The sequence below is a fragment of the Schistocerca americana genome, chromosome 3, assembly GCF_021461395.2.
Source record: "Schistocerca americana isolate TAMUIC-IGC-003095 chromosome 3, iqSchAmer2.1, whole genome shotgun sequence".
NCBI classification, from domain to species: Eukaryota; Metazoa; Arthropoda; class Insecta; order Orthoptera; family Acrididae; genus Schistocerca; species Schistocerca americana.
The window spans coordinates 468,073,012-468,088,570 of NC_060121.1; the positions used below are offsets into that span (position 1 = coordinate 468,073,012).

At 45.3% G+C, this 15,559-nt stretch overlaps 1 pseudogene; it reads left to right on the plus strand.

The window, feature by feature from the left end:
• Positions 1-14,069: 14,069 nt before the first annotated feature.
• Positions 14,070-14,187, plus strand: LOC124608154 (annotated as a pseudogene).
• The last annotated feature ends 1,372 nt before the right edge of the window (positions 14,188-15,559 follow it).

Genomic DNA, 15,559 nt, shown 5'->3' on the forward strand with positions numbered 1-15,559 from the left:
TTTCTTCTATAGCGCAACTAAAGGAGCTACAGACATTTAAATATTTGACAACATCATCAACAAAAACATCGGTTTGCAATTCAGCACAGCGAGAAACCTGGTCATTGCGAGGGTAAAGCGAAAGTGGTAGACAAGTTGCTGCTCACATACCTTCTCTTCATTCTATTAGTGCTGACAACGTGTGCAGCGTTTTTCAGTTGTTTATGTTTTGCGAGCAATAAAATACAAAAAATCACTGTTACACCTCACAAAAATCTGGTTATATCTTTCGGAAGGTAAGTTATATCCCTTTTCTGATTTACTGCCACCAGACTCAACACACAACTGTTTTTGTCTTGTAGTGATAGACCCATATCTCAAATGTTGCCTCACAAAGATCAGTCGAATTCTACCTTAAACGTTCCAAACATTTGCAGACATTATCCATTTCGCATTTCATTTTGGTGGTAGGACCCTCCTGTAGAAAGTTTTCTAACAGTTAATTTGCTGTTCTAGAGAGATATGGAGCGTTTGAATTATTTAGTGTAGGCTGAGTAGGAAATCTCCCGTATACTAATATAAGATCTCTGATTCCTAGCTGGACCAGTTAGCCGTAATGGCGCGACGTTTCGGTGAGTGCTACCCCTGTTATCTGCAGAACGAATAGTTATGTCCGTTCTACGTATCGCAGCCCACACTTAGACTGAGTGTTGCAGACGGCAGACGTCGGCCTAAACAACAGGATCCTCGGCTTGTGTTACTCGGTAGCTTTCCTCTTTCTCCACAATCTTTGGGATTTTGACTGACAGTGGTCCCACGAACGAAGATAAACGGTTTCTTCTATAGCGCAATTAAAAAAGAGACTTTGCCTTTCGGGAGCAAGTGAACCACCAACCTTTTTTTTTTTTTTTTTTTATTTTGTTCGGTGTCGTTCGTTGCGTCTGGTCTGAGCAGACCACATGACATCCGTTCAAGTTGATCGTTGGTTCCTTTACTCAGTTTGTCTTATTACAGAGGGCCACCGCCTCTCTGACCGAACACGCTGAGCTACAGTGCCGGCACCATCTAATCTACCCAAGTACGACCCACGACCCGTCTTCACAGCTGTAATACCGCCCGTACCTCGTCTCCTACCATCCAAACTTCACAGAAGCTCTCCTGCGAACTTTCCACTTGACCGCAAAAGGCAAAGGTACCAAGTTCGAGTCTCGGTCCGGCACACAGTTTTAATCTGCCAGAAAGTTTCTTTGTCCTTTTTTAAATGACACTCTGTATTTATCATTCGATAACCATTTCTTGTCCTCCTGTTCAAAAACTTATCACGTAGTACAAAGCACATTACGTTGTTACATACGTACCCCAAAACTGACTTGATTCATCTGCACTAGCCCTCAGTGCAGATAACCGGGGTAGCGTTACGCGTCCACTTGCTGCAGCTGCAAAGAAAAAAAAAGAGAAAAGATTAGAAAAGAAAGCAATGCCTTTCTGGTAACAGATAGGGCAATCGTGACCGACCGACCGCCGTGTCGTTCTCTGCCAAAGGCGTCACCAGGCTGCTACTCGTAGTAGCTCCTCAGCTGGCATCACGAGTCTGAGTGCATCCCGTTCCGATCATTCCACCGAGGAATAGTCTCTTGCTATACCGGGAATTTAACCGGGCTCCACCACATGGTGACAGTGGCATTATCACATCTTTTTTATTTTGTTATATATTTTTTACAACTTCGGAATACGACTGCCTGAGTGGAAAGCAAACAAGCGGAAACAAAAGAAAAACATACACTGGTCATTAGTCAACCGTCTTCAGTTGAAGGTTTAACTTTGATCCTCCATGTCTTCTCATCAGTGGTGCATGCTACACTCCCTCAGCCGGCCGATGTGGCCGTGCGGTTCTAGGTGCTTCAGTCTGGAACTGCGCGACCGCTACGGTCGCAGGTTCGAATTCTGCCTCGGGGATGGGTGTGTGTAATGTCCTTAGGTTAGTTAGTTTTAAGTAGTTCTAAGTTCTAGGGGACTGATGACCTCAGATGTTAAGTCCCATAGTGCTCAGAGCCATTTGAACCATTTGAACACTCACTCAGACCTCGCACGATTGACTGTATCACTGGTGTGTTTTTGCTGATGTTTTAATTTGTTTACTATCATTTACTGTCAACTTCAGCAAGTTGACGCGTTAACATTACCACAGGTACCTGCACCGCATGCTAGTATAAGAGAGATAGAGTCAGTTTTGTGTTATGTTTTTAATAACGCCATGTTTACGAGAATAGTGCACTGCAATACGTTTTTGAGCAGGTCTTGAGGAGAGAACGTGGATAACGCAATGCTGTTCAAAAAAGGCGTACTGCTGTTCATTTCTTCGTAGCGAACGAAATTACAAGGAAAGTAGTCAAGCTTGTTAACAGCCGCGAGATGTTTTGCGTGAAATGTGGAATAGCGGTTTTCTTGGCTGGCTGCTTTGCTGCGAGTCACCAATTTCGAGCCTAGCCACCAGTAATTCTTTATCACTAGGTACTTATCATTTCGAATAGGTTCCCGACAGCTCTTATTTTCTTATATTCTGGAATGTTCATTGTATTTATAAATAGCAGAACTCTTAATCCAGGACTTCCGTTCATTCTATACGTTAAGATTCAGAATAAACGTTTTAGTGGTAGGTGTTGTACTTCATTGACAGGCCTGCTTTCTGATTTCGAGTTGACTGTGGTTAGAGTCTGACAGTATATTTCTTATTTGGCTTCTGGACAATAGGATATTTGGGATGGTGAAGGTAAATGGAACAGCAGTCACAGTACAGTCATTTGCCTTTTTACGATGAGCACTGGGCCGATATTTTTTTCGTGTGCACCAAGATCACTAAATTCAAAGGATAGCGAACGTGGATGAGATTTTACTCTGCAGCGGAGTGTGCGCTGATATGAAACTTCCTGGCAGATTAAAACTGTGTGCCGGACCGAGACTCGAACTCGGAATCTTTGCCTTTCGCGGGCAAGTGCTCTACCAGTAGGTCAGTGGTAGAACACTTGCCCGCGAAAGGCAAAGGTCCCAGTTGGAGTCTCTGTCCGGCACACAGTTTTAATCTGCCAAGAAGTTTGATAGCGCACGTGTCTTTTAGGACAGTACGGCGGAATCTGGCGTTAACGGGCGACGGCAGCAGATACTGACACGAGGTGCCTTTGCTAACAGCACGACAGCGCCTGCAGCGCCTCTCCTGGGCTCGTGACCAGGTCGCTCGCGTCCTAGACGACTGGAAAACCTTGGCCCTTTTCAGATGAGTCCCGATTTCAGTTGGTAAGATCTGACGGCTGAGTTCGAGTATGGCTCAGACCCCACGAAGCCATTGAGCCCAGTTGTCAAACAGGGACTCTGCAAGCTGGTGGTGGCTCCATAACGGTGTGGGCTGTGTTCACACTCAGTGGACTGAATCCTGTGATCCATCTGAACCGATCATTTACTGGAAACGGTTATATTCGGCACCTATGAGACCATTTTCCCAAACAACGGTGGAATTTTTATGTGTGAGAACGTGCAACGTGACCGGTCCACAGTTTTTCGCGATTGTTTAGAAGAACATTCTGGACAATCCGAGCGAATGATTTGGCCACCAAGATCGCCCGATATGAATCGCATCGAACATTCATTGGACATAATTGAGGTCAATTCGTGCACAAAATTCTGTATCGGCAACACTTCTGCAATTTTGGACGGCTGTAGACACAGCATGGTTCGATATTTCTGCAGGAGACGTTCAACGACTTGTTGAGTCCACGCCAAGACGAGTTCCTGCACTCGGTCGGACAAAAGGATATCCGACACGGTACTGGGAGGTATCCCGTGACTTTTGTCTCCTCAGTGTAAAGGGTTACTCGTAATCACCTCCAGCGTCTCAGAAGACCCCTGCCCAAACACTCCCTCATACAGAAAATGGAAATTAATCAGTTTAACTCACATTATAGGTGTTCTATATTGGTAACTAACACGAGCGGAAGAGCACGTGTGTGCAGGTCACTGAAGTCGCAGCTGCTAGTGTTGCCCAGGGAGATGCAATGACAGCAATCTGCAGTGGAAGTCTGTTCACTGGGTTGTGCAACGCAGGTGTGAAATAATTTGACGTCACAACACAAAGCGGACGGTTAGTCCACATTTTCTGACATATCTGGCCGCTAGTTGTGGGCTCTGCAGTTCGGCATACTGTGTCTCACGAATCGGAACTTGGAGACACTGAGATGAATCATTTTCTGTATGTCTCGGTTGCATTAGGTTGGTGCGTAAGTTCGTAGCATTTTTCCAAAAGTTTAATAAAAACAAAAAACACATATAGCAAAGTCTTTACTATGTACAACAGTTTGTCAACGCTGAAGTAACGTTTGTATTCCACGACTGTTACGAGCCGTGTTCGCAGCGCATTTTCATCCGGAGAGAAAGTTCCTGGAAGGTTGTTCGACAGACAGCGGAAAACGTGAAAGTCTGAGGGCGCAAGATAAGGTGATTAATGTGGGTGCGGAAAGACTTCCCAATCCAACTCGTACACAGTGATTGTTATCAGTGTAGCAGAATGCGGGCGGTCGTTATCGTGGAGCAGCGTCACTTCACGCGGTCATTTTGGACGCTGTTCTTGGACTGCGTCTGCTAGACGTCCCACTTGTTGACTAAATGTCAGCCGTCATGGGTTCACCTCGGGGAAGCTATTCCTAGTACAATACAGTGTCGCTGTTGCATCTTTTGTAGATGCACACAGGTCTTAGAACGGGAAATTCCCGCTTTGTTTGGGCCTAGCCATTCCTTTCTTTTCCTTATGTTAGCATAGAGTCACTATTTCTCGTTACAGAGGTAAGAATAGCTGACGTTGTTCACGAGCCAATTCATGACGGGCAAGCAGAGATGCATTATGGCCAACCGTTGATCTATGTGATTTTGGCTTAGAACATGCGTTACCCATACACCCTATTTTTAAACTTTCCCACTCCAAGCAAACGCCCCACGATGCTGGAGTGATCACAGTTCAACACGTTTGTCAATTCTCGATTACACTTACATGGACCATTGTGGTTCAATGCGTTTAAAATGGCTCTGAGCACTATGGGACTTAACATCTGAGGTCATCAGCCCCTGTAATCTAACTAACCTAATGACATCACACACATCCACGCCCGAGGCAGGATTTGAACCTGCGACCGTAGCGGTCGCGCGTTCCAGACTGAAGCGTCTAGAATCGCTCGGCCACACCGGCCGGCTCAATGCGTTTAAAACGATCTTCACCAAACCCGAAGGCCTTCCTGACCGTGGAGATTCGCAATGACAAAACGATCCCCATTAAAACGAGAAAACATTTTCTAGCCGTAATCTGTCCAATGCCATTATCCGCACACACGGCACAAATGTTTCTGGCTGCCTCCGCTCCTTCACCCCTCTACTGAACACAAGCAGAAGAATATGTCGGAAATTTTACTATTTCGTCACTTGGCACTCCATTTTCTAGCGTCCATAGCTCCATTTTCTATATCCAAATCACAATGTGCTCAGACAGAAATAATGAACTACAAATAAAAAACGACAGCGATAAATAAACCCATAGCAACCGGAATACGAACATGTGAAACGAAAATGCTGCCAACATAAGCACCAACGTAATACTTATGACTAGCCCTGTACAACCGCCTGACGGGACTGGTGGCTTGAGAAGACTTTATTCAGAATACAATTATTTTAAAAAAGCAGTATACACAACAATTTCATTTTCGTAGAGTTGACTATATACTGAAATTCCATCGGGCTTTCAGCGGCTATTTGTCTATTGTAGTAAATGTCAACTTGTTTACAGCTGCTTATGTATTTTATTTCGATGTTTATAGCATGTATGTACAATCGATTGGAAGGCAATATTAGCTCTTCTCCACGTATCTATACGACGTGCTTCATGAATCGAATGCCGGAATTTATGTTGTGACTGTCGTTCCATCAAGAGAGGCATCTATAACGCGTCTGGTGCACAGTTCGATAATGCGTACCAAAAATCTTCTACTCTTTGCGACGAACCAAAAGTACACTCCTGGAAATGGAAAAAAGAACACATTGACACCGGTGTGTCAGACCCACCATACTTGCTCCGGACACTGCGAGAGGGCTGTACAAGCAATGATCACACGCACGGCACAGCGGACACACCAGGAACCGCGGTGTTGGCCGTCGAATGGCGCTAGCTGCGCAGCATTTGTGCACCGCCGCCGTCAGTGTCAGCCAGTTTGCCGTGGCATACGGAGCTCCATCGCAGTCTTTAACACTGGTAGCATGCCGCGACAGCGTGGACGTGAACCGTATGTGCAGTTGACGGACTTTGAGCGAGGGCGTATAGTGGGCATGCGGGAGGCCGGGTGGACGTACCGCCGAATTGCTCAACACGTGGGGCGTGAGGTCTCCACAGTACATCGATGTCGTCGCCAGTGGTCGGCGGAAGGTGCACGTGCCCGTCGACCTGGGACCGGACCGCAGCGACGCACGGATGCACGCCAAGACCGTAGGATCCTACGCAGTGCCGTAGGGGACCGCACCGCCACTTCCCAGCAAATTAGGGACACTGTTGCTCCTGGGGTATCGGCGAGGACCATTCGCAACCGTCTCCATGAAGCTGGGCTATGGTCCCGCACACCGTTAGGCCGTCTTCCGCTCACGCCCCAACATCGTGCAGCCCACCTCCAGTGGTGTCGCGACAGGCGTGAATGGAGGGACGAATGGAGACGTGTCGTCTTCAGCGATGAGAGTCGCTTCTGCCTTGGTGCCAATGATGGTCGTATGCGTGTTTGGCGCCGTGCAGGTGAGCGCCACAATCAGGACTGCATACGACCGAGGCACACAGGGCCAACACCCGGCATCATGGTGTGGGGAGCGATCTCCTACACTGGCCGTACACCACTGGTGATCGTCGAGGGGACACTGAATAGTGCACGGTACATCCAAACCGTCATCGAACCCATCGTTCTACCATTCCTAGACCGGCAAGGGAACTTGCTGTTCCAACAGGACAATGCACGTCCGCATGTATCCCGTGCCACCCAACGTGCTCTAGAAGGTGTAAGTCAACTACCCTGGCCAGCAAGATCTCCGGATCTGTCCCCCATTGAGCATGTTTGGGACTGGATGAAGCGTCGTCTCACGCGGTCTGCACGTCCAGCACGAACGCTGGTCCAACTGAGGCGCCAGGTGGAAATGGCATGGCAAGCCGTTCCACAGGACTACATCCAGCATCTCTACGATCGTCTCCATGGGAGAATAGCAGCCTGCATTGCTGCGAAAGGTGGATATACACTGTACTAGTGCCGACATTGTGCATGCTCTGTTGCCTGTGTCTATGTGCCTGTGGGTCTGTCAGTGTGATCATGTGATGTATCTGACCCCAGGAATGTGTCAATAAAGTTTCCCCTTCCTGGGACAATGAATTCACGGTGTTCTTATTTCAATTTCCAGGAGTGTATTTTTTGGTTAGGCGCAAAGAGTGAAGGAAATTGACTTTCACAGGAATAAACAATCCTGACTAGTGCAAGTAGGGCTCGCGCTAATAATTTCGTGTGGATCGGTGGCCTGGTGCCACTTCGCGGTCTTGCGTGTTCCTATCGTACTCCAGTTGTCCAACAGCGGAATAGGAACCTACAACTTAACGTGGAATCCAAACCACGTTTGATTTCTGGCAATTCGTTACATGCTTAAAAGTGAAGGCTTCTTTGAAACAAAGACAGAAAAACTCCATGATCCGTCCGAAATTAAATTTAATATAATAAAATGGAACATCTACAGCCGTCCTTATGATGGTATTTATTATATGGCTACCAGTTTCGGGGCTTCACTGCACTATCTCCTGGCCTTAATTGACACTAAGAGGGTTAATTCGAGTCGTATGTACGAGACATCAGCGGCCAACTTCTATGAACTGGTTTCCGCAGACTAACGATTTTGGAGACAACGTCTTTGTCACAGGTGTTTTTTTGTTTTTGTTTTTTTGTTTTTTAGTCTTCTGACTGGTTTGAGGCGGCCCGCCACGAATTCCTCTACTGTGGCAAACTTTCCATTTCACAGTAGCAGTTGAAAGCAACATCCTAAATTTTTTTGCCGGATGTATTCCAATCTCTGTCTTCCTCTACAGTTTTCGCCTTCTACCGCTCTCTCTAGTACCTTGAGAGACATTCAATGATGTCTTAAGAGATGACCTCTCGTCCTGTCCCTTGTCAGAGTTTTCCACGTATTTGTTTGCTCTTCAATTCTGCGCAGGTCCTCCTCATTCCATACCTTATCATTCCACCAAATTTTTAACATTCGTCTGTAACACCACATCTCAAATGATTCGATTCTCTTCTGTGCAGGTTTTCCGATAGCCCATGTTTCATTACTATACAATGCTATGCTCCAATTGTTACATGTAGTCTACGAGAACCCGTTCATAGAAATTGGCATCTGATGACTCCTACATACGATTGGAGTTGATCCCCTCCCCTCAACGTCAGTTAAGACCTGAAGATGGTGCACTGAAGCACCGAAACTAGTACCTATACAGCGTGAGTCACTAACTATTGCCACCAAGAATAGCTCTGAAAGTATGATAGTAGCTGAAACGTTTCTGGGACAAAAGATGCATGGGACAATGGGGGCCAAATATGACGTAGGTTTTTAGTTGCTAGGTGGGCTCACTTCGGAGATATGAAGGTTAACTTTTTTTTTTCATGGGATGCTATAGCTTGGTACTTATTTTCTGATAGTGGCTATAGAGACGAATACAATGATGTGTAACAGTAAATCCGGCCTGTGTGGCCGTGCGGTTCTAGGCGCTTCAGTATGAAACCGCGTGACCGCTACGGTCGCAGGTTCGAATCTTGCCTCGGGCATGGATGTGTGTGATGTCCTTAGGTTAGTTACGTTTAAGTAGTTCTAAGTTCTAGGGGACTGATGACCACAGATGTTCAGTCCCATAGTGCTCAGAGCCATTTGAACCATTTTTGTAACAGTAAGGTCTTTATAGGGCAACGAAGTTCAAAAAGGTGGCATGAACGTCCATTTACAAAAGGTGTTCGAAGTGATGTCCATTGGTATCAGTGCAGTGCTGAAATTTTCTTATCATGGATTGAGTGGTATTCCTTATCACTTCGGCACTTATCGAAGCACATCCTCTGACAATTCTCTCTTGCATATCTTCAGGTATAGCTGGAACATATTTATAAACAATGTCTTTTACGAATCCCCACAAAAAAAATCCAGAGGCGTCAAGTCTGGCGGAGAAGCAGGCCACGACACATCTACTCCGCGTCCAATCCAACGATTTGGGAATTGGCTCTGTAACATTTATAGCCATCAGCGAAAAATGTTCCGGACACCCATCGTGTTGATACCACAATCTGTTCCTTGTTCCTAAAAATATTTCTTCCGCGCCGGCCGCGGTGGCCGTGCAGTTCTAGGGGCTGCAGTCCGGAACCGCGGGACTGCTACGGTCGCAGGTTCGAATCCTGTCTCATGCATGGATGTGTGTGATGTCCTTGAGTTAGTTAGGTTTAAGTAGTTCTAAGTTCTAGGGAACTGATGACCTAAGATGTTAAGTCCCATAGTGCTCAGAACCATTTGAACCATATTTCTTCCAATAGCAGACCTAATGTTTCTTGCAGGAATGTGGTGTTCTCCTACCATTAAAATTCCCTTCGATGAAGTAGGAGCCTATAATTCTGTCGTCCATAATCCACACCATACATTCACCAACCACAGTTTTTAGTGTGCAGCTTGTCCAGCCTAGATTGAATACCAGTTGCCCTATAATGCATGTTATGCAAATTAACATATCCATGGTTCGCGAATTTAGCCTCGTCAGTAAATAAAATCAGATTAATAAATGTGTCATCCCTCTGAATCTGAAGTTGAGCCCATCGGTAGAATTCAATGTGACGCATAGAATGCGTACCAGTTAATTCTTGGTGGAGACTGATATGGTAAGAATGATATTTACGGCGATGCAGAACACGAACAACACTACTATGGCTCATGCCAGATTCCCTTACGATTGGACGCGAACTCACACAAGGATCTCGAAACACAGTGACAAGAGTACCAATTTTTTTTTCCTCGTTAGTAACTTTCCTTTGCCGGATATTCATTCACGCTCGCTTAATTCGACGATACTAGCCTTACCGTTCCTATTACTGTTGTATTGCGAAACCGTCGAATGGTGTTTACATGTCAATGGCACGTTAGATAGATGCGCCGTATACGGCAAATATTTACTGTTTGCACTATATACGAGTGTGAATTTTCAGAGCATGTGCTTTGATAAGTGCCGAAGCGGTAAGGAATACCACTCAACCCATGTAAGAAGATTGCAGCACTGCACTGATACGAATGCTCATCACTTCGAACACCTTCTGTAATTGCACGTTCATGCCACGTTTTTGACCTTCGTTGACTTTAAAAGACCTTACTATTACACTCCATTGGATTCCTCTTGATAGCCGCTATCAGAAAATAAGTACCAAACTATAGCATCCCATTTAAAAAAAAAACAAATTTGACTTTTATATCCCTGACGCGACCCCACGTAGCAACAAAAAACCAATAAGGACGGCTGTAGGTGTTTCATTTTATTATGTGAGTGAACGGCCGAAGTCCCAAACTTCCAATCAAAATGATGGACATACAAACACTTGAAATTCGATGCGGCTTTATCACAAGACCACCAGGCCCGTCATATATATCGACAGATCATCTCTAGGTTGTGAGAAGGTTTGCGAGTATCAAAATATGTGACATGTGGTCTTATCGTTTGATTGCAAGGACGCAGAAGCTTAAGTTTCTTACACGACCAGAAGGTCAACTTGATACCTCTATCTGCTCCTGAGAAAAAGTGGCCTAAACAGAGGGACGGGCATGCGGACAGACAGACGACAAATGTCGAAAAAATTGTGTGATATGATTACAACTTCACAATTTTTGCGTTTTTTTCCTTTACTTTTACTGTGAAATCTCACTTCTGATCATATTATATAATTCTAAGTCAGCAGTAAGTATCCTATAGCGCTTGATGAGTGAATTTTTCATCGAAATATATGACATAAATGGTCGTATCTTTCGACGACTGCAATGACCTAGAAGCTTAAATTTTTCACACCACCAAAGAAACCTGGACCTCAGTATGCACGTAGATGTCAACTTCATACCTCTACTCGTTCTTGAGAAAAAGCGGTGTTAGCAGTGGGACAGAAATAGACGGACAGACAGGCGGGCGCCAGAGTGATCCCACAAGGGTTCCATTTTTACCGACTGACATACGGAACCCTAAAAAGAGATAATCGGCATCATGGAGACATTTGAATTACATAATTGCACAAAATGTACCAAAACTGTAAACACAAAAGTGAAACTAACTCCTCGCACAAATAATGCATTTCACTTGTCCTCCTCGCTGCGTCTCCGTGGGTCGCTCAGCAAATGATTAATGAACATATAACGCTACGTGAGCGAAGTACAGGCGCCACATAATGGGGCGCTGTAGCCATCCGGGATTCTTCAGCGCTCGGCGGCGAGAGATTAACGATGGTGGCTGCGGCAGGGGGCCCGGGACCGGCTGTGCCGCGAGGCCGCCCGCAGGACATATTGTGCTGTCCGGCACTGGGCCCCCGATCTTAAGATTTCCCTGGGCGCCCTGGACGTATTTTAGCACCGCGGTCCGCGACCTCACAGTCCGCTAGCCGACTGTCTCACTCAGCTTTCACTTAACCTACCCATTTTTCGTGTTGCACAGTGGATTAATTTTCACCGAGAACTAAGACTGAATAGAATCTAGTAGCCATCTCGTACCGTTGGAAGCAATTTGTACAGTGCTGGCCATTGAAACAGCAACATAAATAAAGAACAGCTGCTAACGAAATATTACTTATTGTGCGGACACGGCATTTCAGGAAGAGTACCTCGGGAAAGATCAGTTTGGATTCCGTAGAAATGTTTGAACACGTGAGGCAATACTGACTTATCTTAGAAGAAAGATTAAGGAAAGGCGAACCTACGTTTCTAGTATTTGCAAACTTAGCCAAAGCGTTTGACAATGTTGACTGGAATACTCTCTTTCAAATTCTGAAGGTGGCAGGGGTAAAATACAGGGAGCGAAAGGCTATTTACAATTTGTACAGTAAGCAGATGGCAGTTATTAGAGTCGAGGGACATGAAAGGGAAGCACTGGTTAGGAAGGGAGTGAGACAGGGTTGTAGCCTCTCGCCGATGCTATTCAATCTGCATATTGAGCAAGCAGTAAAGGAAACTAAAGAAAAGCTCGGAGTAGGTATTAAAAGTCATGGAGAGAAAATAAAAATTTGAGGTTCGCCGATGACATTGTAATTCTGTCAGAGACAGCAAAAGACTTGGAAGAGCAGTTGAACGGAATGGACAGTGTCTTGAAAGGAAGGTATAAGATGAACATCAATAAAAGCAAAACGAGGATAATGGGATGTAGTCGAATTAGGTCGGGTGATGCTGCGGGAATTAGATTACGAAAGGAGACACTTAAAGTAGTAAAGGAGTTTTGCTATTTGGGGAACAAAATAACTGATGATGGTCGAAGTAGAGAGGATATAAAACGTAGACTGGCAGTGGCAATGAATTCGTTTCTGAAGAAGAAAAATTTAACATCGATTACCTTAGGTGTGTTTCCGTGTACCAGTGTGTAGCATACTTCGTGCCAGTTTCACATTTAATAAACGTGAACATGACCCGTAGTAGACGTCTTGATGCGGCCCACCAAGAATTCCTCTTTCTCCTGTGCCAAAGTCTTCATCTCATATTAGCACTTGCAACTTACGTCCTCAATTATTTAATTATTCACTGGCTGTATTCCAATCTCTCTTTTTCCGTACAGATTTTACCCTGTACAGCTCCCTCTAGTGCCATGGAGTTAATGACTGATATGTTAACATCCTGTCCCACCATCATGTTCCATCTTGATAGTGTTCCCAATATATTCCTTTCTTCGCCGATTCTGCAGAGAATCACCTTGCTAATCGACTTAATTTTCAACATTCGTCTGTATCACCACGTCCCAAAAGCTTCGATTCTCTTTTGTCCTGGTTTTCCCACAGTCCATGTTTCACTACTGTAGAATGCAGTGGTCCAAACGAAAATTCTCAGAAATTAAGGCCTATGTTTGATACTACTAGTCTCCACTTTGCCAGGAATGCCGTTATTGCCAGTGCTAGTCTGCCTTTTTGTTCCCCTTGCTCCGTCCGTCACTGGTTATTTTGCTGCCTTGTTAGCAGAAACGTTAACTCAATCCTCTTCGTGACCACAAGACCTGACTTTAAGTTTCTCACTGTTCTCATTTCTAATACTGTTCTTCACTTTGGTCTTTCTTTGATATACTCCCAATCCATACTCTGTACTCACTGAACTGTTCATCTCATTCAAGATATCCTTTAATTCTTCTTCGCTTTCACTAAGGATAGCAATGTCATCAGCAAATCTTGTCTCTGATATCATTTCACCTTGAATTTTAATTCCACTCTGGAATATTTATTATATTTCTGTCATTGCTTCGTCGACATTGAACATTAGAGGCGAAAGACTACATCCCCGACTTATACACATGTTAATCCGATCAATTCGTTCTTGGTCTCCGCTCTTATTGCTCCCTCTTGGCTCTTGTACCTATCGTATATTACCCGTCTCTCCCTAAAGGTTACCCCTGCTTTTCTCAGAATTTCGAGTAACTTGCACCATTTGATATTAGAGATTTTTTTTCAGTCTGGCAAATGCTATGAAAGTATCTTGATTTTTCTCAACTCTTACTTACATTGTCAACCACGAAGTCAGAATTGCCTGTCTGGTGCCTTCACCTTTCCTAAAGCCAAACTGATCGCCATCCAACACATCATTAGGTTTCTTTTTCACTGTTCTTATCCACATGATATACATACTTGAAGTAGCAACTAGCAAATAGTAGCTGCAAATATTAACAACCCAAAGTACACTATTTAACAAATATTTTTATTTCACCTACGCACATTGCTGGATTTAAACTTAAACGTAACTATCACAGTCTCCTATCGTTGGACGAATAATTCAGTGTAGTATTTTCTAGCGCCAACGGCCTTGCCGCAGTGGTAACACCGGTTCCCGTCAGATCACCTAAGTTAAGCGCTGTCTGGCTAGGTTAGTACTTGGATGGGTGACCATTCGGTCTGCCTAGCGTTGTTGGCAAAGCAGGGTGCACTCAGCCCTTGTGAGGCAAAACTGAGAAGCTACTTGATTTAGAAGTAGCGGCTACGGTCTCGGAAACTGACATTGGGCCGGGAGAGCGGTGTGCTGACCATATGTGCCTCCATATCCGCATCCAGTGACGCCTACGAGCTGAGTATTACACTGCGGCCGGTCAGTACCGTTGGGTCCTCATGGCCTGTTCGGGATGAGTTTAGTTTAGTTTTTAGTATTTTCTAGGAGGTCTTCAGGAAAGAAATGTCTTTATTTTACCGTTCCATTATTGATAGATTTGGTGGCGGGTCACTGACAGTTTCTCTTTGTGAGTGGCTCTGTGGGTCCCTGGTTTGACAACGCACTTTACTATAGGACACATGACGAGAGCAAGATAAAACTGTCGGGGTTGGGCAAAAATACATAAACACAGCGAGTCATGTTTTCTTAAACGTAAATGCAAATGGAAGACAAGCCTGCAGGTTTCGCTGCTGTAGCTGGCCTCGAGTGGCACCTGTGCACTACCGTTAATACGTCGTAGATGTCAATTAAGGTCATAACAGTGTGTTGAGTAGCTACGAATGTATTACATCACAGCTAAGTGAATTCCAACGTGGGCACAGTGTCTGTCCTTGTACGGTGCGTGCTTCCGTAACCAAGGTAGCCTATGTGGTGTTTCAAGAGGGACAGTATATGTACTGCATACAGGAGAATCGGAGAAAATATTGTCCGCTAGGTCTCATCCTGAACGAAAGAGTGTGTGTGTGAGACAGACTGTCATTGAACAGGTTCAAATGGTTCAAATACCTCTGAGCACTATGGGACTTAACATCTGAGGTCATCAGTCCCCTAGACTTCGAACTTAACTAACCTAAGGACATCACACACATCCATCCCCGAGGCAGGAATCGAACCTGCGATCGTAGCAGCAACGCGGTTCCGGACTGAACCGCCTAGAACCGCTCGGCCACAGCGGCTGACTCATTGAACAGAACTGTGATGAAAAAATAAGAAGACGACAGCTGTCAAAGTCATTGCAGAACTAAAAGTTGGATTCGCGAGCCGACCTGAGTGGCCGTACGGTTCTAGGCCCTAGAGTCCGGAGCCGAGTGCCCGCTACGGTTGCAGGTTCGAATCCTGCCTCGTGCATGGACGTGTGTGATGTCCTTAGGTTAGTTAGGTTTAATTAGTTCTAAGTTATAGGCGACTGATGACCTCAGAAGTTCTACATCTACATCTACATTTATACTCCGCAAGCCACCCAACGGTGTGTGGTGGAGGGCACTTTACGTGCCACTGTCATTACCTCCCTTTTCTGTTTCAGTCGCGTATGGTTCGCGGGAAGAACGACTGTCTGAAAGCCTCCGTGCGCGCTCGAATC